This window comes from Notamacropus eugenii, chromosome 3 (assembly GCF_028372415.1).
Source record: "Notamacropus eugenii isolate mMacEug1 chromosome 3, mMacEug1.pri_v2, whole genome shotgun sequence".
NCBI lineage: Eukaryota > Metazoa > Chordata > Mammalia > Diprotodontia > Macropodidae > Notamacropus > Notamacropus eugenii.
Genome location: NC_092874.1, coordinates 71,457,341 through 71,483,963, shown reverse-complemented (window position 1 = coordinate 71,483,963; position 26,623 = coordinate 71,457,341).

Below are 26,623 nucleotides of genomic sequence, written 5' to 3'. Positions count from 1 at the left end.
GGGTATTGGCTTTCCAGTCTGATGATGGGGCATTTCAATTTCTTCCCTGTCACTTATTATCTATGTGACCATGGAAAAGTCCCTTTTTCTCAGCTTCAGGTTTCCTATCTCTCTATAAATGAAGGGGGAACAATAGAGGACCTCTGACATCCCTTCCAGTTTTAAAACTACGATCCTATGCTCTCTGCTGTGTCCTCCAGTATAATGCCAAATCATGAATACTTACTCTTTGGGTTAGCACTAGTAGTAAAATTCTTCAAAGCTGTTTCATGACAAGCAGTAAGGTCTTTTTAGGAAAAGGAATCCTTAAAAGAACCCTCATGTATGAAAATATTTATAGCAGCTCTTTTTGTGGTGGCCAAGAATTAAAAATGGAGGTGATGCCCATCAATTGAAGAATGACTAAATAAGTTGTCGCATATGAATGGAATACAGCACTATTATACTATAAAAAATGATGAACAGGTGAGCTTCAGAAAAATCTGGACTTACATGAACTGATGCTGAGTGAAGTGAGTAGAACTAGGAGAACACTGTATACAGTAACAGCCATAATGTGTGATGACTGATTTTGATAGACTTGGCCCTTCTCAGCAATGCAAGGACCTAAAACAATTCCAAAGGACTCATGATGGAAAATGCCATCCACATCCAGAGAAAGAAATATGGAGTCTGAATGCAGAGTAAAGCAGACAATTTTCTTTTTTATTTTGTTTTGTTTTTCTTTCTCATGGTTTCTCCCATTTGTTATAATTCTTCTATGCAATGTGACTAATGTGAAAATGTGTTTAATAAGAATGTATGTGCAGAGTTCATATCAGATTACATTCCTTCTTAGGGAGGGAGTGGAGAGGGAGGAAGTGGGGAGGGAGGGGGAGAAAATTTAAAACTTATGGAAGTGAATGTTGGAATCAGAAAATAAAGTAATAAATTGAAAAAAAAAACAAAAAACAAAAAAGGAAGAAGAATCCTTTAGAAAGAAAGATTATATGAATAGACTTTACAAGCCAGAAGACCAAAAGGCAGCATAAAGAATATCAAATTCAATTATGTATGTAGGACATGTATGTAGAAAAATAGAAAGTATATTGGGTTGGTTTTTTTCTGGTTTATTAACCTTCTGAAACAACTATTGCCATTTATGCAAGTCTGTGCATAATTTGTTGAAATCAAGCTTGTCAAATAACAATGGAAGACTGCTTAGGCTTGGGGAGAGTTCTGAGTTTGCTATTCCCCACCACTAGGTGAATTTTGAGCGTATCCAAGATACAAGCAGTGGATTCACTATGTCATCCAGATTCCTGGCAAGCTTTGATGGATCAATGGAATATCAGTTAAGCATTTAAAGAGAGCAGATTGAGGGTCAATTAGGATATCCTGTAAATGACTGGATCTATAAAGAATATTTCCCTGGGGAAGACACACCCAACCTTAATTTTAATATTAGAAGAGGGTAAAATTTGGCGGGAAGATTCACATGCCCCATCTGAAAGTAGAGTCAAGGCTGCCAACTCCCACGTAACTAAGACCAGAATTGAAGAGGGTCCAAGAAGCAGGGGTCATGTCATTCTGGGAAGCTCTCAGCCCCTCCTGCTGCTTGGATCTCTTTGTGAGTACATGGATAGGTATCAAAATATACTAAGTGAAAATCCCTGATCTCCTTACTGTGGAGCTGTGTAGTCTAAAGGACAAAGAGGAGAATTCCTGGGTATCCTTTGCCAGTATATAAAACACTCATTCATTCTTTAGTTCTACTCATTCAGAAATCATCTTTTAGGTGCCTACCAGGTAAAAAGTACTGTGTTAAGAATTGATGGAGACAAAAAGATCACTAAAACATGATCCCTGACTTCCTGAAAAGTTGTCAGTATCCTGAATGCCTGAGAAGGATGTGGGGCTAGAAGATGCTAGCTGAGGACAGAACATCATGGCGGCAACAGATGGAGGTCTTGGAGTCAGGATGACCTGCATTCTAATACTTATAAAGAAAATGACACCAAGTCTCATTTTCTAATAGGCTCACAAACCATGCTCAGCTTCGGTTTTCTCACCTGTAAACTGGGGTTATCCTGTGGTACAATGCTCCAGAGTTTTTATGAGACTTAAATTCAAAAATATAAGTACTATAAAGTGTCAGTTATCGCTATACCACACAATCTCTTTATAGAATCCCTTGAATACTTCCCAAATGTTTTCATTGTCTGTTTTACATCATGAAATATTGCAAGTTTTCAGTCAAATTATCCAAGAAAAATCTTTAATAAGAGATGGGGAACACATCATGGTCCTGAGGTTTCGTTGGTGTGGCGACTGCTTCCAATAACCCAGATTGCAACCTGAATTGTCTGAGGCTTAACAGTGACTTGGCCAGGGTAACACAGCTAGTAAACAACAAAGATGGGATTTAATCCAAGTCTTCCTTACTCCAAGTCCAGTATCCTCTCCACAATGTCATGTTGGCTTTCATATTTATGGTGTATGTGTATGTGTGTGCAAACATGCATACATATACATATATATAATTTTACACATAAAAATACACACACATTTCTAAATTTCATCCACCCATATGTGTACATTGTGTATTCACATAATAGTCCTTGGAGGTCTAGGTCCTCTTAATAAATGACCATTTTCACTTCCTTTAATTAACTTGAATAAGATAAATTTCATTAAGTCGTTTGTTCTATTAAACCCAAGTCATCATCTCTCTGCTCCCAAATTGATGGCTTCTAATTTCAGCACGCATCATATTTATCAAAACTATTAAGATGATACTGTACATTTCATGGTGACTTACAGTTGCTGTAAAGATGATTTCTTTGTTTCCCTGGCTGACTGCATTAGGCATGCATGTGTCTGCTCAGTAACTTCTCTTTCCCTCTCAAAGGGAGAAGAGAATCAGGCAGCCAGCTGCGCCGTACCATCAGTAGCGGCTACAATGTGGCCAGCAGATCTTCTTCTGTGTGAGGAGAGTGATGGAGTGTGGGCCACAACTGTCACTATTTTATGGTTGTTCACAATTTAAAAGTTAGTCAACAGCAGAACCAGGGAGCAAAGGGGGAGAAGGAGAAGACGGTACGTAGCCAGTATTAGGTTTCATGACAGACAACCTTACTGGCTTTAAAGAAGGAAGTAAAAAAAAGGGAGGAACATTTGGACCCAATTAAGGAACAAATCTGGAAAACAAGGAACAGTTGGTTACCTCTCCATATTGGGCAGGGTATGGGGGAGGTATTTTGATGTATAATCGTAATTTTGGAAGTTATGCAACTTAGAGCAAAGAAGAAATTTAAATTAATTTTACAGGGCAGTCAATGCTTGGGCCAAGAAAACTGAGGGGACCAATAAAAAAAAAAAAGGTAATTGGGAGGGTGAGAAAGAGCCTAAGTTCACTAGACTTTGGGGATATATAAACAAAATGGAAAGAGTCCTGTTAAGAAGCAAGCTATACAAGTTGCAGCATGGAGCAGAAATCTTTGCTCAATAATATTAACTCATATTTCTATAACACTTTAAGGTTTCCTCACAATGACCCTGTGAAGTTGGTAGTTCTAGTATTATTTTTTTATTTTGCAGATGAGGAAACTAAGTCTCAGAAGAGGTCAAGCCCAGCGCTTCCACATTTCAGATACTCCTTTGCCTTTCCATTCAGTGGTGTTCTCTGGAATCCCCCGTCTCATGTTAATTAACTTTGCTTCAGCCTGGATCTCTTTGCCTTACATTTTTTCCTTTTCTTTCTGACACTCACCAAAACCCAGTTCTCTACAGAAAATACTGCATCTCTGGCCACTCTCATCAATAAAAGATTCTTCCTTTTCTTATGCCTTTAACTGATCGAGTCTTTGTCCAACACTCCTTGGGAACAAGATCTGCCACTTTTGGATCCTCTCTCTGTTGCCCTTGTTCTGCAACTTCCATGCCTTTGAGGTTCACCCCATCTGTCTATATCACACTCTTCATTTCCATTTTACCATACCATGCTAACCTCTAGGCCATTCTCTTTCCTCTTTCAAGAAGTAAATTCACCCTCTTCATCTCCATCTCCAGACCTGCCTTCATAATTGGGTACTTCAATCCGCATGTTGATGTCTCCTAGGATATTCTAGGCCTCCCAGGTTTTCAATTTTCTCAGCTTCCATGCTTTATATCTTACCCTCAACACAACCATTTTTATTCTTTAGAGCATCATTATAATGACTACCTCCATGACTATCAACTTAGAGATTCCCATTTCTAATCATCATCTCCTATTCTTGTATCTCTTCCTCTGCTTCATATCTCCCAATCTCTTCTCTTCATCTTCACTGTGACCACAGTGTCCTCCATCCTCTGTTCTCCCAATCTACCACCACTGCCCTGACCTGATTTTATAGTAGCTTCCCCTTAATAAGCGATCATTTCAATTTTATACTGTCCTCCATCCTTGAATCCTTTGTCTCCTTTGTATTGTTGTCTGTGCGTGGCAAATCTTCAGCTCTTGGTTGCCTCCACAACCTTAGTTTTTTACTCCATGCTGCAAAATGCCACTGACAGAAGTTATTAAATGGTGCCAATTGGGTCCACTGCAAATTCATGCCATCTAATCTCAAGTGGATCCTCCCCGCTACATGCCAATCCTTTTATTCTTCCCTGATTGATATTTTTATTGCACTCCCTGAAATTGTTCCAAAACTCTTCTGCTTAAGCTCCATATTTTTGCCCACCCTTGAGGAGATGAACTCACTGCCCACTTTACCAAGAATCTAAAGGAAAACCATTATTTTGAGCTGACCTCCTCTCTACTAATCAACACCTCAGAATCCCTATACATCTCCACCCTTTCTCTGCTTTGTTACTCTTCTCTTATTCATTATTTCATGATGTATCTCCTGCCCCATAAGCATGTATATCCCTCAAGGCTCTGTTTAGGTTCTTGTCTAGTCTATGGTTTTCTTCTTGGTGATCTCACTTCTTGGGCTAATGATGATGTACAATTTATATATCTATTCATAATTTCTCCTTGAACCCTGGCCCTATATTATCAACTGTCTAATGGATATTCTTTCTCAAACTCAAAAAGTCAAAAATAGAACTTAGCATCTTTCCCTCTAACTTATCCCTCCTCCTCCAAACTTCCTTATTTCTGTCCATGGTACTACCTACCCCAATCACCCAGATCCATAACAGGGGAGTTATTCTTGCTTCTCCCCTCTTTCTTACCCCTCCCATTCAATTAGTTGCCAAGATTCATCAGTGCTACCTACACACAGTCTCTTGCACTCCAACCCTTCTTTCCGCTTATATGATCACCATTCTAATCCAGCCTCTCATTACCTCTTCTTAAACTTCAAAATCTTTGAATCTATTCTCCATATAGATGCCAAAGCAATCTTCCAAGGTCTGACCATGCCACTCCCCTCCTCAAAAGAATCAGTGGCTTCATACTCATCCTAGATTAAAACAGAATCTCCTCAGCCTGATGGTTAAGATCCTCCACACTCTGTCTTCAATATTCCTTTACACTCATCTCACAGTATTTCTCACAATGCACCCTATATCCCGACCAAACTGGCCTACTTCTTCAAACTTGACATTTCCCTCCTTAAGCTATTCCCTCAGCCTATAGTGCACTCTCTCCTCATTTCTGCCTCTCAGAATCAGTCTTGTGCCACTGCTTCTATGAAGATTTTCAAGCTCCCTCCAGTTACTAATTTTTCTTTCCACAAATTACCTTGTATTTACATAACTATGTACATTTTGTACTCTCAGTTTAAAATTTTGTACTTATTAAAAGAGCTGTGACTCAGGCCAATCATTTCCTAAAACCATTTGAAAGTATGATTTTGAAAATAACCAAAACATTTCTGCCCTTTGACCCTGAGATCTCAGTACTAGGTATATACCACAAGGAGGTCAAAGACAGAAGGAAAGGTCCCATATAGCCTACAAAATTCACATTACTAAAGAACTGGAAAAAAATCACATGTCCATAGACATCTCAAACACAATGTGTCCAAACCAGAATTCGTTATCTGCCCCTTCACAACCCTCTCCTCTTACAAATTGGACTATAATTGATGAGGGTACCCTCTTAGACACATAACTTCATCCCTAGCTCTTCATGCTCACTTTTCCTATGTGGTCAGTCAAGTGCCAGATCTTGTTATTTTCATTTTCAAACTTTTCTCAAATAAATCTCTTCCTCTCAACTCACCCAGACTCCATACTAGTTCTGGCTCTCAGTATTTTTCTCCTAGCTTATTGTAGCAACTTTCTAATTGGTTTCTTGTCTTGTCTTTCCTTGCCCCAATGGGTCCTCCACTGAGCTGCGGAAAGGACTTACCATGCTACTCTTCTTCTTAATAAACTTCAGTCATTCCCTATTGTCTCTAGGGTTAAATATAAACTCCTCTGCTTGACATTTAGAGCTCTTCACAGCCTGGCCTCATTTTCTCTTTCTAGTCTTTTTTTACACATTACTCCCCTCTATACCCTTTATTGGTACAGTCACACTGGTCTATTTCTCATTTTTCCATCCCCCATCTCTATATGCCTTTATACTAGTTGTAACCCTATGCCTGGAATGCTCTCCCTCTTCTTCATTTTTTTTAGAATCTCCGACTCCCTTCAAGTCTTAATTCAACGCTGCCTTCAGCAAAAGACCTTTACCAGCACCCCAGCTGCTAATGACTTCTCTGTAAGGTTACTTTCCATCTACTGTATACCTCTTCCATCTGGGGCAGCTAGTGCAGTGCAGCGTATAGAGCATCAGTGCAGGAGTTAGGAGGACTTGAGTTCAAATCTCACCTCAGACACTTGACACTCACTAGCTGTGTGACTTTGGGCAAGTCACTTAACCCCAATTGCCTCATCCTGGGTCATCTCCAGTCAACCTGATGAATATCTGGTCACTGGATTCAGATAGCTCTGGAGGAGAAGTGAGGTTGGTGAGTTGCACAGACCCTCCCTCGCTCAAAACAAAGTCAAGTGCAAGTCATGTCATTATTTCTCTGATGGCATGGTCTTCTTGGGCAACAAAGGACAAACACACACACACATACCTCTTCCATCTTCTGCATACCTATTTATGTTTATGTTGTCTTTCCCATCAGAATGTAAGATCCTTGTGAGCAGGAACCATTTTTTTTTGTATCCCTGATGCTTAGCACAATGAGTGGAACATAGTAATCACTTAATAAATGCTGGTTGATTGATTAGGGGAATGACTAAACAGACTGTGGAACATGAGTGGAATTTTTCTTCAATGCAAGAAATGGTGAATACAAAGAATTCATAGGAGTATAGGAAGGCATATGAATTAATGCAGAGTGTGTAAACAGAACCAGGAAAACAAGATATGCAATTACTTACAACAATATGAGATGAACAAAATAATAAAACTGATACTTGGTAATATTAATAAGCAAGTTTGCCCTCCCCCGAAAAAGATAAGAAAATGTATCTTCCTCACTCTTGTGCAGGGCTGGGAGACTATGAGTGAAAAGATTATACAGATGCATTATACTGATGGGTTTGCTAAAATACTTTTTCCCTTTAAAATATTTTTATTGTTATTATATGTGACTCACTAGTTTGAAGAAGGAATGGGATATATTCTTACATAAAGGTGATGTAAAAGAAGTCTTTTGATAACTGTATTTCAGCATAGTTGGTTTCCTTTATAATCCTATACATTTCATTTTATTAACTTTAAAACATTATTCTGATAGGGGGCCTATGATAACAATGGCTAAAAATTCCCTGATATAGACTGTCTTATCTTTTATGGCCATAACTCCCTTAATCATCCCCAAAGAATTAAATAATGTTTACCTTCTGGGATATGCTTACAATAATGAATTCTCAGTGTCTCCCAGTCCCACAATTTTCTCTCCATCTGCTTCTTATTGCCAGAAATTCCTTAAATGGGGTTGTATTATCTAATCTGTAGTCAGAAATAAAAGGTATATCTTCTAAAGCCTGGTTAAGAGAGTCCCTTAAGCAAGCCTCACTCATCCTTATAGGCTCCAGGGCCAGAAAGACCTTTAGTGATCATCTAGCCCAGTGTGTCATGGACCCTTTTGGTGAAGTCTGGGGAAGCCTTTGCATGGACCTTTCCTTGGAATAACATTTTTAAGCAATTGAAGGAAATGCTAATTTTCACCTGAAAGCTGATGAAGGGTGGTGAGTGATGGTGTTTAGAGCCCAGTAGGACACTAGGTACCTAATGAAGAAGTGGTGATCATCATGGGGCTTGAGGAGTAAAACTCCCAGAGAAGGGAGCTGAGAACACCAAAGACTGCACAATGTTGCCCAGAATCTATCCTGCTCACCTGCAACTGTGCAGGGATAGTGAGAAGCTGTTTGAAGATGGACAGACCACAGATACTGTAAGTGTCATCATCCTTGGAAGATGCAAGGCAGTTCTGGTGTGATGATGAAGCAAAGAAACCATCCTCCCATGCCAGTCAAACATCAGCCTAGTTACTTTACAGTCCTCCTTCATGTTTCTCTGCTTCACATTATCAGTTCTCTATATGGTGGGGACTGGTCATTTACCAACTGGGATGCTGGTAAAGGTCTATTGCAGAAGGAGGCAATTTAATTAAGTCTTGAAGTAAGTCAGAGATTCTAAACATGGAGAAGAAGAGGGAGAGCATTCCAGGCATGGAGTACAACCAGTATAAAGCATCAAAACTACTCCTCCTGATTGATGATGGGTTTTTAAAAATGAGACTCCCACATAAAGGAATTTTATTTCCAGAGGATTTAGTAATCAAGGTATTGGCACGATTACACTCTACTACTAACAGCTAGCATTTATATGGGATTTTAAAGTTTGTAAAATATTATCACATTTGGTTCTTAAAACAACTCTGGGAGGAAGGTGCTCTTATTATCCCCATCTTTACAGATGAAAAAACCAAAGGAAATAGACATTAAGGGACTTATGCATGGTCACACATCTAGTAAGCCAGGATTTAAATTCAAGTCTTTCTTCAAGTTCAACACTCTCTCCATTGTGATACCTGCTTTACATTTTAAAACACTGGCCTATTTACTTATTTTGAAAACTTATTTTTTGAGAGAATAGGCCAGAGAAAAATGGAAAAGAATGCCTGTATATTTATAAAAAATTTCTTGCTGACACAAGTTATAAAATGGTATATCCCAGAGAGCAAAGAGATCTTAAGAAGTTTAGGTTCAAAAATGAACCATTTCAAGGTTAAGGTGACCATTATCAGTATCATGTACTCTGCTTTTTCCTGATTAAAAAACTCATTTTGAGACTCCTCGGAGAAGCTGACTAACTTTTTTGATGTCTGCAGATTTGGTCTCTAATGATAATATAAATAAAGATTACTTAGCCATTTACAAACAGGTGTTCACTAGTATTGGACTCCCAACAAGGTACATATGGTGAGATCCAGCCCTTACCCATATAATTAAGAAACAAAAATAGAGAAGTAGAACGTCTGCTCATGGAAGTTAAAATAAAGAATGGGAGGTGTTATTGGTTGACTAGAAAAGGTCAGTTTAAAAATGGCTTTAATAATGTATTTCAGAAGGTAGGACCCTCTAACAGTTTCTTAACTCTATGGACACAGGTTTGAAAGTTAAGTCATAGAAAGGTGCTAATTCACATGACTGAATGATATCAGTTTACAGAACCATAGATGTCTAGAGCTGAAAGGGACAGCAGAGATCATGTAATCTAATCTCCCATTTACATGAGGACAATGAGCTAAGGAAAGTGATGCCCAAAGTTAGACAGCAAATAAATGGAAAGATAGGACTTAAGACACTTAGGTATCCCCCAGTTCTGGAGTCCTTTTCTACCATGAGTTTAGTGAAGGTTGTTTTGGGTAATCATAATTATGGGGTTTAGGGCCCCATATTGGTGCACATTCTATTTACAGACCTTAAGTCAAAGAGCCAAAGTGTTTAATTGAGATAGAATAGGAAGGTGAAAAACAAGGGAAAATCAAGGTATGGAATCATTCTCAGTGCCTCCAAACACAATTGGGTATGATTTGGAAAACAAATGAAGGAAGCACTCACTACCATAGCCAGACTGGCTATAGCTCCCCTTTAGGCTTCTAAGAGTATTCTTGAGGATGTTGAGGTGTTCCTGCTCCAATGCCATCAGGTCCAGTCCCCATTCTGGGTGTGTCCTCTCCCCATGGTTAGCCACTAGTGAATACTACCCTAATCCCCTTTAACCAGTTACCATCAACTAGCTTTTATAAAGGGAGATTTACTTTGCAGATAGAACAAGAATAATCTTTTCCCCCTCAACACTTCAGGAGCAGACTCCCCCATACCACCTTGGTCTCAAGGAAAAATGAACTCAGCTTAACATAATTTCTACAGCACATTGGTCTCGTCAAGTTTAGGTCCAAATGCATTATTGCTGTTGAGCAGTTCCCCTTGCAGTGGCTGTTAGACTCCCCATTCTTCAAGGTCTTGGTGTGAGCTAGCTACAAAACCTAGTATGGACTTGGTTCCCAAACTCCAGGATTTTGGGTGGTTCATTGTCCCAAATTTTTGAAATTTGTAAAGTTGTAGCATTGAAATTAATTTCCTGGGGGGGAGGAGCCAAGATGGCAGAGTAGAAAGATACACATATGCTAGCTCCGAACCCACAGCCCATAAAATACCTGTAAAGAAGAACTCCCAACAAAATCTGGAGCAGCAGAAGCCACAGAACAACTGAGCAGAGGAGATTTCTGTTCCAGAGAGACCTAAAAAACTGACCTGAAAGGTCCATCACTCCCCAGACCTGGAACAGAGCCCAGCCCTGCCCTGGCTGTGTGGCACCAAGAGAAGCAGATCTGAGCAGGCTTCAGGGGCAGAATCTCCAGTGGCCATGCAGGTCCCTCCACCCACAGACAGCAAAGGTCAGTGAGAGGGTCTTTTTGGGTGGCTGAGAGGGGAGTGGGGTGTCCCCATAACTCAGGCCCCCTCGGGAGGCAACAGCAGAGGCAGCAGCAGACAAGGGCTCTCAAAGCAGGCAGGAGCTCGGATTCATTGTTGAAGGTCTCTGCATAAAGCCCCTGAGGGAAGTGAGCCCCATGAGGCGGCCCTGCCCCCACCTGAACACCTGAACTTAATCTCACACTGAATAGCAGCCCTGCCCCCACCAAAAGCCTTGAGGCTGGGAAGCAGCATTTGAATCTCAGACCCCAAGCACAAAGAAAACTCAGAAGTCAAGTCACTGGCTAGGAAAATGCCCAGAAAATGGAAAAAAATAAGACTATAGAAGGTTACTTTCTTGGTGAACAGATAATTCCTCCCTTCCTTTCAGATGAGGAAGAACAATGCTTACCATCATGGAAAGACACAGAAGTCAAGGCTTGTGTATCCCACATATCCAAAATAAGTATACCATGGGCTCAGGCCATGGAAGAGCTCAAAAAGGATTTTGAAAATCAAGTAAGAGAGGTGGAGAAAAAACTGGGAATAGAAATGAGAGAGATGAAAGAAAAGCATGAAAAGCAGGTCAACACCTTGCTAAAGGAGACCCAAAAAAATGCTGAAGAAAATAACACCTTGAAAAATAGGCTAACTCAATTGGCAAAAGAAGTTCAAAAAGCCAATGAGGAGAAGAATGCTTTAAAAAGCAGAGTTAGCCAAATGGAAAAGGAGGTTCAAAAGCTCACTGAAGAAAATAGTTCTTTCAAAATTAGAATGGAACAGATGGAGGCTAATGACTTTATGAGAAACCAAGAAATCACAAAACAAAACCAAAAGAATGAAAAAATGGAAGATCATGTGAAATATCTCATTGGAAAAACAACTGACCTGGAAAATAGATCCAGGAGAGACAATTCAAAAATTATGGGACTACCTGAAAGCCATGATCAAAAAAAGAGCCTAGACATCATCTTTCATGAAATTATCAAGGAAAACTGCCCTGAGATTCTAGAACCAGAGGACAAAATAAGTATTCAAGGAATCCACAGATCACCGCCAGAAAGAGATCCAAAAAGAGAAACTCCTAGGAACATTGTGGCCAAATTCCAGAATTCCCAGGTCAAGGAGAAAATATTGCAAGCAGCTAGAAAGAAACAATTCAAGTATTGTGGAAATACAATCAGGATAACACAAGATCTAGAAGTTTCTACATTAAGGGATCAAAGGGTGTGGAATATGATATTCCAGAAGTCAAAGGAACTAGGACTAAAACCCAAGAATCACCTACCCAGCAAAACTGAGTGTAATACTTTAGGGGAAAAAATGGTCTTTCAATGAAATTGGGGACTTTCAAGCATTCTTGATGAAAAGACCAGAGCTGAAAAGAAAATTTGACTTTCAAACACAAGAATGAAGAGAAGCATGAAAAGGTAAACATCAAAGAGAAGTCATAAGGGACTTACTAAAGTTGAACTGTTTACATTCCTACATGGAAAGAAAATATTTGTAACTCTTGAAACTTTTCAGTATCTGGGTAGTGGGTGGGATTATACACACACACACACACACACACACACACACACAGAGCACAGAGTGAATTGAATAGGATGGGATCATATCTTAAAAAAATGAAATTAAGCGGTGAGAGAGAAATATATTGGGAGGAGAAAGGGAGAAATGGAATGGGGCAAATTATCTCTCATAAAAGAGGCAAGCAAAAAACTTTTTAGTGGAGGGAAAAAGAAGGGAGGTGAGAGAAAAACATGAAGTTTACTCTCATCACATTCGACTAAAGGAAGGAATAAAATGCACACTCATTTTGGTATGAAAACCTATCTCACAATACAGGAAAGTGGGGGAGAAGAGGACAAGCAGGGTGGGGGGGATGATGGAAGGGAGGGCAATGGGAGGAGGGAGCAATTTGAAGTCAACACTCTTGGGGAGGGACAGGATCAAAAGAGAGAATAGAAGCAATGGGGGGGCAGGATAGGATGGAGGGAAATATAGTTAGTCTTATACAACATGACTATTATGGAAGTCATTTGCAAAACTACACAGATATGGCCTATATTGAATTGCTTGCCTTCCCAAAGGGAATGGGTGGGGAGGGAGGGATGAAGAGAAGTTGGATCTCAAAGTTTTAGGAACAACTGTCGAGTTCTGATCTTGCTACTAGGAAGTAAGAAATACAGGTAAAGAGGTATAGAAAGTTATCTGGCCCTACAGGACAAAAGACAAGATGGGAACAAGGGAAGGGAGGGATGAGAGAAGAGAGGGCAGATTGGTGATAGGGGCAATTAGAATGCTTGGTATTTTGGGGTGGGGAGAGGGGACAAAAGGGGAGAAAATTTGGAACCCAAAATTTTGTGAAAATGAATGTTAAGAGTTAAATAAATAAATTTTTAAAAAAAAGAAATTCATTTCCTCCACCTCAAATCAATGAACAAAGGCTGACCCCTATTCACAGCACCACATATCAGCCATGAATGGAAAGTGTCCAAAGTTTCTTACGTTATAACATCATTTCTCTTCTCTCCCCAGAAAACTATCACATGGAAAGGAGTCAACCTAAGGAAGATCAAACAAAAAGAGAAGAGGTAGAACTCCCGCCCTTTGAAGTCCTTTCCTCCCCCTCTAGCCCTGACAATTGCTATTCATTATATGGTCAGCAAAAGGGAAACGATTATAGAATGTGTACCCATGTTCCAGTTTTTCTCCAAGGGTTTCCATTGAATCTTCATGACTCTCCCAGGGGCAGGTGCTCAGCCTCTTCCATGTGAGGCATTACGTCAGCAACACTTTGTACAAGCTCATAAGGGGCAGGCTCAGTGGGCAGTCCCTTGTTTTACTAATGCTAGGGGGTAGAGGGATTGAGGAGACGCCCTTTATGCTAGTGAACTGGGTGAAGGAATGAGTCAGTCATTATACATCTCATCTCGTCTTGGTTTTAGTTATTGGCATGGAGATCCACTAAAGGTACAGAACTTAACCTAGCTGGCTGATGGGTCATCAAGGATTCTTCTAGGACTCTTAACTTCAGGGGCAACATGGCAAACTTACTTATTTACCCCTCTTCCTTCTCATCATCCTTATTGAAGACTGGCTGCATCTTCCAACCCCTTCACTCCAGTTACTTCCTTTTTTAAATCTACCATCAATCTGAGTCCTGGTCACACTTTGTGCCTCCTGGGAAATAGAATAAAAGGAATTCCTATCATTAAAGAATAGTCTTTCAGCTCTACACACTATGTATAAATAAATTTAAAGAACATTTTATTAAGTGCTGACTATGTGTCAAACATTGTGCTAAGGATAGAAGACGTAAATATAAAAACAAGAAAATTCCTGATTCAAGTAGCTCACATCATGAGAAATGAAGGCTTGAGAACTTTTCTCCTCAGTTACACCTACTACATGCATATAAATATATGCACAGTAATTGTAAAGTAATGAGTCTATTTACTTTATAGCTGTCTCCCCAAATTGTACATTATCATGCTTTTTTGCATAATCCTATTATGATCTCATTCAGCAATCACTGAAATGACTGCTGAGGGTCTGATCACCTCTCCACAATGAGGAAATATGCAATTTGGGGGAGAGGGGAGAATTAGCATCTACGGCCACCATCTGTGTGAGAGGTCTTTTGTTGTCTGTCTCTGGGACTCGTGCTTAGTCTCAAATCTGTTCAGACAAATCAATGCCACTATTCCAGATCACACCCTAGCCTAGCCTAGCCTAGCCTGTCAAATGGCCTGTTTTCCAAACCAACACAGTTCTGCCATGATGTTCATAGAATCTAAGAACTCGAGAATATCTGAGCTGTAAGAGAACTGAGAGATAAGCAATCTCGTCCAGTGTTACTGTTTTTGCAAGTGATAAGGCAAAGAAGGATTACATCATTAAATTTGGCTGGAAGGTTGCTGAATAATTGATGTCTTAATGTGAGCTCTGATGGTTGGTTGTTGTAGTACACAAAAGGTTGGTTAGGGAAGATTTTGGTAAACATTGTGGCTCTGTTGCCTTGAATATGTCCAAGAGACACTGTTATTATCTCTCTAAGTGTATAAATACAGATAAAGCATTGAGAAAAAAGTTTTCAATTGTGTATTTTAAAAGTCAGTTCAGAAAATGTCTTGATGTAAAACATCTCTACTTATGGATTCAGGGAGAAGGTTTATGTTTGGGAGGTGTTTGATTTGTGATTCACAAATATTTATCAAGAATCTATGGAGATGATGTAGAGAAAAGGAAAGGATGGACGTATTTCTTGTAAGACTGTCTCATGTTATATTGTGAGAAAATCCTATAAAAAGAAATTTATTAAGATAATTCTACGAAAAGCCTGAGAGAAGCTAAAAGACTGTTTTCTGCCATTGCTGGAGAGAAGCTGAAGAAAATAAATAAGAAGGAAATGAGAAGAAACCTTCCCTTGTTGAAACTTTTAATTGTGATATTATTTTTTAAAAAAATCTTATGAAGAAAATGAAGTCAACTACAGAGTGAAGTGATTCAGGCTGTGACGTTGTTCATAGTCACATATAAATAATTACAAGTCATATTTATTAATGATCCTATATTTTATTAAATTGTAACATAATTTTTATTGATTTAATATTCATTTAATTTAATCATTAATTAATTCATTTATTTTTATTATTTAGTATTAATTAATATTTACTATCAATTTATAATAATTATTTAATATTTGTGTAAATGTAGACCAAATACTCATTACTCGTTAAAGAAAGGCTTTCTCTAGTTCATTAAATGGCCAATATTTAATGAACTGGCATGGGGGCTTGAGTTAATTAATCAATTAGACAGAGATCACAAGTTTATTGAGAAAAAAATTATCCAGACGTATCCCTTGATCACAATAGAGCTTAGGAGGATAAATTTAAATATAGAGCAAGGAGTCAAGTGTCAGGCTGAGACGCCATGACCTACAAGTGAGTGAAGCCCAGATCCCAGACTCCATTCTGCCTTGCTACACATGGTGGTAGTGGCTGGTATCAGGTTACTCCTTCCACCTGTTGCAATAGTAAGTAAAAGGAAAAAAACATTAATCAGGGCCTGGCCCCTGAGGCTCACAAAGGATTCAAATTTTCACAAATGTTCAAAAAAAGCTGCATTTAAGCTTAGCTCCTTCCCTCTCCTCAATCCAAGGACATTTAAGTTGGAAACAGAGAACACACTAATCACAGTGACAGCTAACTGGATTTTGTTTTGGTTGTTTTTGCTATACTGATTCTTATCAGAAAGAAGAAACAGGAAAACAAACTTAAAAGAAAAAACCAGTTCATTTCCAGGGTATGTATCATGCCTTGTTCATACAGATTCGCTCTCTTCTTCTGCTCCTTTTATTTATGTCTACACTTCCAGACGATGATTAGAAAGTACTGCAGGACTCATTTATTGAAGAAAGACTCTGTTATATTCCATTCCCTGGGCAGATAAAAGGACCAATTTAATCCATCAAAAAGCATCTACTATGGATCAGACATTGTGATAGATAACAGAGATATGAGTACAAAGAATGAAGCAACTCCTATTTACAAGGAATTTACATTCTAACGGAAAAGACAAGGACACACACACACTCACACGCACACATACTTGTTGTTCAGTCACTTCAGGTGTGTCCAACTCTTTGTGACCCCATTTTGGGATTTTCTTGGCAAAGATATTGGGGTGATTTGCCATTTCTTTCTCCAGCTCAATTTGCAGATGAGGAAACTGAGGTAAACAGGGTTAAGTGGCTTGCCCAGGGTCATACAACTAGTAATGTCTAAGGCCAGATTTGAACTCAGGTCTTTCTGATTCCAGGTCCACTCTATCCACCTAGCTGCCATATGTGTGTGTATGTAGATGTAAATGTATGCATATATGTATATATATACATATCTATGTGTGTATGTATATATAGTTATATATATGTGTGTATGTCTACATAGATACACAGACATGCATACATATATAGATATGTATACATTATACATATAAAGGTAATTAATACAAAATCATTAAATACAAAGCATTTGGAAGGTCAGGCACTAACAATAAAGATGATGTTTGATCTTTCTGAAAGAAAGAAAGGAACTCTATGAGAAAGAGATACAGAGGAAGTGCTTTCCAGGAATGTGGGTCAGTATATTTTTGGATGAATATATTTTATACTTTCAACAACATGGTTTGAAATAACAAAGTTATTCCAGTTACCAGAATATTTGACTCATCTCATTCTCCAGAGCATTCCAGTAAAAATAATAATAAAAGCTAGCATTTATAGCACTTTACATATATCATCTCACTTGATCATCACAACTCTATGAATAAAGCATTAGTATTATCTCCATTTTACAGATAAGAAAACTGAGCCTGAGAGAGATTAAGTGACTTACTTTGTAAGTCACACAGTTTGAAAGCATCAGCGGCAGGATGTGAGCTCAGGTCTTCCTGACTCCAAGTTCAACACTAACCACTGCACCACCTAACTATTGCCTTTGTAGGCAAGCCAGGTTTTAGCACTGCCGATTAAAAATTTTTTTTTGTCATATTTGAGTGAAAAGGAATAAGTGTTCTGAGTATACTGGGCTGTATGAGCATGATGACTCCCATAGATTGTGCCTCTTATATTGTCCCTACTTAAGAGGAAATCTGCAGGTCTGTGATAAAGCTATGAAAGTGTTTCATAAAAAATGTTCAAAGTGGGTGGGGAATTTTGGAGCTATTGTGGAAGAGAATCAGGTTCTGCTGCTTGTCACAGAGTTGATGATGAGTATTTAATAGGTACTCATTCAGGTGAATTGAACTGGATTGACTGAATTAGAAGACCTTAGAAACCATCTAGTTGAATTCCCTTGTTTAACAATTAAGGAAACTGAGACCTCAAAAACTGATTTAACTTCTTCAAGGCCATACAACTGGTTAGTGAAGACACTAAACCAGAACAAAGAATTCTGACTCTTGGACTCACTTCTCCAAGAGCTTACCATCTCAAACAACTACTTGTTGTAGGGGAACCTGTAAAAGGATACACTAATAAACATAAAGTTCTGTAATTTACTAAGGTGGAAGGGATGACATGGTATAGTGAGTTGCATACTGGATTTGGAGACAGGAAGATCTGGGTTCCAATCATACCTCCAATTCTGACTTAGCTATGTGACCTTAGGCAGGTTGGTCAATCCCCCTATCTATTTTCTTACTTGTAAAGTGGTCATAGTAATGTAAGTTGCACCTACCTTATTGGATTCTCATGAGGCTCAAATGAGATCATGTAAGAGATGAGCTTAAAGCACTGCAGAAATGTCAGCTATTTTTATTAAAAATCCTACTGAAAGCTGTTACTACTCCATTCATTCTAGCATCCCTCTGAATCTCTGTGTATGCTCCTCACAGCTGTCTCCATTGGCACTCCTTTGAATGTGCTTATTTCTTTCTCTTATAAATCTCCCCCAACAATCTGTAAACTCCTCCACTCCTCATCTTGTCTTTCTTCAGAAAGGACATCTTTTTGTTGTCCCTGCAGGGCTTTATGTAGAGTGAGTGCTGTCAGAAAGATGGATGGGTTGTTTCCAGAATGGAAAAGAAGTCTAGACGTTTACTTTAATACTTTGATGGCTCAGAAACCTCATGGATGGGAGTGTTTCCATCAAGGGTCATCGCTATCTAACTATACCTTCTGTTTCTATGTGATTCTTGTCCATATTTCCCCATAGATGATCCACAAATGATGTTCCCAGCAACCCTTCTTCAAGATTTTCTTACATGTCAGGAGAACACTCAGGCTGACTAATTAGATATTTGCAGTGTATATAAATGTGAATTAGGTGATGTTGAAATATCATCTAGTGTGAGCGTGTTATCCATTAATGTTGACAATCAGCGAGAAGGATGTCATTTACTCACTTCTACATAGAACGAGGACTTGTTTTTTGAGGAGCTGAGATTTCATGAACTTAGAACCAGGAAAGTGTATGTACTTTCCAAGATAATTTAAATAATAATAGAAAAAATATACACACTTATGCTCCATCAATGATTGCCTATTTCCAACTGGGTATTCCAGAGATTTCCACGGAACAAGATGTTCTTCCATCATTTCTTATTAGCATACTGCTAACTCAGTCACCTTCCTTCCTTCCTCAGCCTCCTCTGCCCTGGAATTGGTGGACTGGAAGCTGGAGCACCCAACTCTACCCCGAACCTTCCTTTGTAGAGAGCGGAACCTGGATTTTGGAGCTCGCTGTACTGGGTAGTTCTACCTGGTTTCAACTCCTTGGCGTGAGAATCCCCTTCATTATCTCAGTTGGCTTCCTAGTGCCTTTAGGACAGCACAAAAACTCCTCTGTGTAGCTTTCAAAGCCCTACACCACCTGGTTTCAACTTCGTTCTGGCCTCATTGGATACTACTTCTCATGCGGCAGTCTTCAATATTACCAAACTGACCCTTTCTCTGTGCCTCAAATTCAACACTCCATCTCTCTTATCTGTAGGCTTTTGCATGGGATAGACACATACCTAGAATATACTCCCTCCTTACCTTTGTCTCATAGAGTTTCTCTCCTCCTTCAGGACATGACTTGAGTGTACACTTTTGCATGAAACTTTCCTTGCTCTTTCCAATTGCCAGTGTTCTCCCTTATACGCGATCTGGTATTTCATATATTCACATTTATTTACTTTATGTGAACGTTGTACATGTTTACATATGTACTTATTTCTTCTATGACAATATAAACTCCTTGGAAGTAGAGATTGGTTTATCGATTGGTTGTCTGAAATATCCTAACTCCAACCAATTGCAAACCAAATGAAATAAACACTAATTCTTTAGGTTTTTTTCTTTTCCTTCAAACCCCAACTCTCCCCCCCCCAAAAAGGGAAAGTTCGTTGGTATTGCTTAATACAGAATAAAGCAAAGTTAGGATGTCATGATGTATGGGTTAAAATATCAAATTTTCTGTTGTAGTTTGTAAAAAGTTATTGAGGGGTATGAGGTGATGTAGTTGTTGATGTTATTAGATGTGTTTTTGAAATATTGTGACAAAAATTCCACTTCAAGGGCCAGTTTTAAGTTAGGGCCAGTTGCCTGGCCCCATCTCAAGTTCACTTTGTGTGGTAACACTGTATCTCTCTCTTCAGCTCCATAGAACTTAATTTTTATTTTATTTTATTGACGCCTCACCATTGGAATGTGTATCCTTTGGGCCTCTATGGAGAACTGAGCAGGTGTGAGCAAAGCAAAACATCTTTTGTTAATAGAAGTACACTCTGGGAGTTCATGGACGTGTGGATGCTTTTATGGAAATTCTGTAAATTTCCTCATTGTGAATTTGGTACAGAGATTGAGAGACCAACGATCTTTAGCAAAAGCCAAAGATGTGGTTATTTCTAAGTCCAAAATCAAGTATTTGACTTCCTGTCTACAGAACAAATGAGTTCAGTTGTTCTGAATTTTTAAGCTGCAGAAAAATCAGAATGTTTTTGAGCTTAACTCTTCCTTCTTGTAGGTGAGGAGGACAGGACGTGGCAGACTGTGGAGGTATAACTCAAGAATTATTCTAAAGCTTTTTGTAGAATTTATGCCATTTATATGTAGGTTTAGGGTTGCTCTTCAATAGTTTTCTGCCTGAATGCAACCTGGGAATGTAGCCCAGAGGGGGAAAATAGCTAGGGAAGGATCAAATGAAGCGCACCTAAGACAGAGTCATAACTGGATATTTTAGCACATAGAATGAGCAGATAACTACAAAGAGCCTCCAACTAACTTTGCAATTCCTGTTATTAAAATAATTCAAGAAGAAGTTAAGAAAAATTCCAGTTACTACTGCCCACAGTTATGTTATAACACTCCTATAACTCATAGATAAACCATCAAATACCGTTAACTAATTTTTGCTACCTAGGTGCTAAGCCCAGCTGTTTCTACACCATTGAAGGAGGGCGTTTGCTGGTTTTTGGACACTCTCATCCAATGTTGGCATTTCATCATAGTTATGGTGTTGTTCTATAGATACACATAGATACACATTCTCCAGATCCCGGATTTAAAAAAAAATGTTGTATAAGAATACTTGAGGGTTGGGGAGACAGTTATATGGACCTTCTTAATCAATTTACATCCAGCCCAGGAAAGGGGAGTTGGGTAGGTTTTTTTTCTCAGTCCAGAAGGGTAGACAGTTGCACTCTTACAGCCTTAAAGAGAAGAAATTAAACTTGGTTTAAATTTTTGTGTATCATTAGAAAAGGACTTCAGAGTGCTTTATTTTAAAATTTATTTTCTCAGGCTGTATTGCACAAGTGTATCTTGGCACACACAACTTCAGCTTCACAAATTCCAAGGCACAGAAAGAGTTTTCACATAGTTGGAACTATTATATTTGGTTATATGCCACTAACACCTTTTTTTTTTTGGTTGGGTGGGGAAACAAATGGCTTTCCACTAAAAAATTCATTCTCTTCTCCCTACAACCACAGGGTCAATACTTGACAGAGTCATTTATCTTCCCCAAATAGAAAAATGAAAAGCTTTCTATTATATTAGGGCCTTTGAGAATTACTTGGATAAGACCTTAAAATCAAAGCTTTTGCCATTCCAGAATTAGTTAGGGGTTCTGCCTTGGCAACCTTGCCAAATAACTTGGACTGACTTGGCTGAAACCCCTAGGCAACTGAGAACCTAGCTTTCCCCTGTAGACAAACTGAGTTTCATTTGATAAGAGCTAAGCATATTTATTTGATGTCATTAGGAGTTTTTCTAATATGGTAAGAGATGTTAAAACAACAAATCAGAAGATGTATCAGTAAAGGACTAGTCTCCAACAAAAACTAAAAAGATGTCTACATCTAACTGACAACTCTAAACGTGAGGTCACATTTATGGTCAAAAATTATGACATGAAATCTTAACCTCGTCCCATACAACTGTCTTAAAAGTTTGCTACTATAGATAGGGAAGGGCCAAGATGAGTGTATGATTTCTTCCTGCCAAACCTCCAGCTCCACCTCTCCTTAGATGTTGTTGGACTTTTCCAAGGATGCTGGTTATGGTCTTTTTCATGCACAGCCCATTTCTAATTCCAAACATATAAGTCCCTTCACAGTAAAGTGTATCTTCTTAGATGCTGTATGTACCTAATCAAATAGTGAATTGGCAGGTACCCCATAAATACTCAGCATATAGTAACTGAACTGGACTGAATTAAAATCTGCTCTGTTTATAACTCTAGATGACTTGCTTCATTCCTACAGTTACATGATTTTAGCCTTTCAAGTTTGTCAAAAATAATGTTGAGATGAAATTTTGGTTCCTTTTGGTTTCATGGGGATGGGAGTGGTAGCATTTAGGTGAGACTTTAAAGAAAGCGTAAGAATTGAAAAGATCCTAGCATCATGGGTCCAGAGCTGGAAAAGACCTCAGAGGGTGGAAAGGAATTCCAGAGAATGGAAACTGTGAGCAAAGGCACTAAGGAGAGAAAAAGTGGAAGGAGTGTTTGGGGGAGAATTCGTAGTCTTATTTAGCTGAAACATAGCATATATGGGGGGATAAAAGAGGAAGTTGGAAGGTTGGTTGGTGACTGATTATCAGGGACTTTAAATGCCAAGCAAAGGAGTTTGCATTTTATCTAGTGGGCAATAGAGACTCAGTGAAGATTTTTCAGTAGAGGAAAGGAATGACTTGATTTGCATGGCTTTTTAAGATCTACAAAGGGGTTTCTTTCCAATAATCTTGTGAGGTAGTTAGAACTAGTACTTGAAGGCTTACTAATCACTTTCACAGCAGATAAGTCAGGTAGGTAATACAATCTCATTAAAGACTATTTCATTTTTTTAAAACATGTGTATCTCCAGGTTATACAGTGCTTGGTACATAATAAGTGCTTAATAAATGTGTGTTTGGTTGACTGACTGAGGAAATGGGGTTAGAAAAATTAAGTGTCTTGTCCAGAATCATGCAGTTTATGATTGACATAATCTGTTTTTTAACCCTAAGCCTAATGTACACATACACACACATGCACACGCACACACACACCACATACATCCTCTGGAAGACAGTGCATCTAAAATGTATAGAGGTTCATTAGTTGGTTACCAGGTGGTTAACTTTTTCAGTCTCAGCAACTCCTAAATAGTGTCTGCTAAATCATGGAGTCGTGATCTATCTTGGTGGAGGGGGTACCCACACTTAGAGATGCTTAAGAAACATATACATCTGCATAATATTTTGATATGTATGTGTATACATATGTACATATATATATAACCATATTTCCAACCAGAATCGGTTTTATGCATGTTATGTTTCTGTCACTGGTGTTTACTTAAGTGAATGCATGCTTTTATAATTCAGTCACTTATGTGTATATATAAAGGCATTTCTTAATTCATGAAACAGTTGTATTCCAAAAATTCCATAAATCTATTACTTAGAACTCAGAATGAGTTTTCCTTTGGAAAACATTAAACGTGGTGATTAAATTTCCCAGGCCAGCACAAAAAAACCTTACTTAATCCATAATGTAAAGTACAATTATACCAAATCTAACTACCATGGGTGTCAATGAATGTTTATTGGCATAATCATGTGATATTTATTATTTTTCTTATTAACAAACCTATAGGCAAGTAGTATAGTTGTCACTGCAGTCAGGAAGATCTGGTTCAAATCTTGCTTCTGACCCATGTGTTACTTAAGGTAAATCATGTAACTGTCACAATTAGACAACTCTCTAAGACAATAAGTTTTAGAGAAGGTGCCTACCTGAATTGGTAGGGGGTGTTTCTTCATCCAAAATATAGAAATGAAATCACAGATATAGTTTTTATCCCTATTTGTTTTTTATTATTTTTATTTTATAATCAATATTATAAATTATAAATAATATTATACATATTACATATTGTTATATATATAATACTATAATTAATTATATTTACAGTTTGCCCAATGTTGAATTATCCTTGTAATTCTGGTGTAAATCCAACCTGGTCACAGTAAATTTAGATTAATAGATATACATATGCACATACATATATGCACATATATGTATAAATAGTGCTACAGCCTTTCTGATAATATTTTATCTATTACTTCACATCAATATGCTTTAGGGAATTTTTTTACTTTTTTTTAAATTTGTTTTATCTCTTCCAGGTTTGGGGATCAGAACCATATTTGTCTTATAAAGGGAGTTTGATAAAGTGGATTCTTTCTATATTTTTAAAATCATTCCCACACATAGTACATTAAGGTTTCCACGAATAACATTAGCAAAAATTAATAACATTCATAATAACATTGTGAGTTAAGCAGGTAGTTCCAAGCTATTTATTAGTGATTATGCCAGTGTTCCCTATTGTGTAGGGATTGTTGAAAATTGTTGAAAATTAAATACTTATTTGAGTAAATGGGTGAGAAGGCATAGAGGGCCTGTACCTTCTGCTAGTATTAGTACCCCTAGGGACATTTTTAAGGTCTAAGGCCCATAATTCAGGCATCTTTTCATTTAATTTGATGGTCCTAGGGATCACTCTACTTCTTTTCTGTTCAACTATCAACATCTCTTGTTTCGTTTCAGGATTTCTCATATCCTAGCCCAGTGCTTCTTAAATTTTTTTCCACTTCTGACGCCTTTCAGCCTAAGAAATTTTTACAAGACCCCAGTTATGTAGGTATACAAAATATTTATAGAAATCAAACATTTCCTGATAATAAATCATGAAGAAATTTATTTTATAACAATTCTTTGGTATACATATAGTTTTACCATTTATTAAAAACAATAGTCTTGAATCTGAGCTGAGATGTTTCTGGCAGTGATTGTTGGCATTGCGTGGTATGACGGCATACACAGTGCAAAATGTGCATGTTGTGTATTTAGAACCAAGGTTGCAGTGAAGTCATGTGATGCAATACAGGGCAAAACCCACCAGAAACACCTCGGATTCATTACACATTTGATTTTGAATTAATTTTTGGTCTTTGTGTATTCAGAAACTTTTAAATGTTATCAAATTTTTGTGACCCCCACATTCAGTTAGGCCACCCCATATGGGGTTGTGACTCACAGTTTAAGAAGCACTGTACCCAGCCCACTTGTGGAACAAAAATGCCTGGATCCAGCATCTTATACCTTCTCTCTTACCCTCCTGTGTCCGAAGCAAGCAAACTCTTCAGTGGTGTATTTGTTAATTTGTTTAATAACTTGAACAAGAGCAACAAACCAGCAACAAAAGAGTTACAAAGTTTCAGGTGTTAAAGTAAAAGTTGTCCCTGGTATTCACTGGAACATAGATGGAGCTAGGCCCAGATTTTTATCACTCTAAGACCACAATTCCCTTTTTTTGTAAAGGCCTTTTCTCTTGTCCCTGGAAACCTCTTTTAATCCTAAAGCTAGTGCTAGTTTAGTTCTCATCTTCAATAGGTAAGCCTCCTTTTACTTCTTCACATGTCTTTTTGAGTGTACTTGCTAGAGAAAAACAAAGACCCCATTGATAATAATAGTCTTTGGAAATAGAGGTGAAAGTTCATTTAAGGATAAAATGAGAAAACTTTTGTAAAGTAAGCTTTAATGTTCTATGCAAATTCTGGTTATTATTATTTACATTTTCAGAGAAAAACATATACCATTCATCAAGTATGTTTCTTCTTCCTGAAAGAAAGTTATGAAAAGGAACTCTGGGGTGAGAAGTAAGCTGGGGCTTCTGGAAGTTAGAAAAGATAAAAAGATTCAAAGAGGTTGGAGACGATGCTAATGAAATGAAATTGCAAATGTAGAAGCAGAAGAGGGAGAAATTTTGAGGGTAGAAGAATTTAGATGAGTCTTTTCTGTGTCCCTCATTGTGCAAATAAATCAGTTCTGGGTTTTGAAGCCTTCTGAGTCAGAGTGCTTATAAAGGGAGCATTTGGTTATATTTATGACCAATTTGATGATTTTTGAGAATTGCAATGATTTAATATATTTGTGCATTAGGAAGATTAGTCTGGTATCAGAATGAAGGATGAATTGGAGAGTGGGGAGACTGGCAATAGAGCGACAAGTTAGAAGATTATTAGAATACTCCAGATAAAAGAAAATAAGATTCTGAACTAGAGTTGTGGCAATGAAAATGAAAAGGATGAGACAAATGCAAGAGAAATTTCACAGGTAAAATTGATGGGGATTCTGTTTGGTCCCACAAGGCAAAACTTCTACTTGTTGCAAAAAAGGCAAATTTAGACTTGAAGTCAGGAAAACTTTTTCAATAATTAGAACTATTCCAAAGTCAAATGATTTATTTCAAAAGATGGTAAGGTTCTCCCTCCTTTGAGGTCTTCAGGCAGAGGCTGGATGTTGAGTTTTCACTTAAAGGGCTCTCCTTTAAGATATGGGTTGTATTAGATAGTTGTGGAGGGCCCTTCCAAATCTCAAATTCTGAGATTCTATGGTGACTGATTGTAGTGGGGTGTGAAGGAAGGGGAACAAAAATGAAAATAATATTTTGAGTAAGGATGACTAGGAAAATGGCACTATTAATAAAAACAAAAGCAAAAAGAAATCCTGCATCATGGGAGCCGAACACTGTTCCACATGTTTGTTTTTATATATATCATAGGAATGAGACAACTCTCATTTTCAGAATGGAGAACAATGTGTTTCAAGTGTTTTCAATTGGTAATAGGAAATATGCTTTATAGAATGTATTATATCTATTCTTCTTCTATGCAATTCTC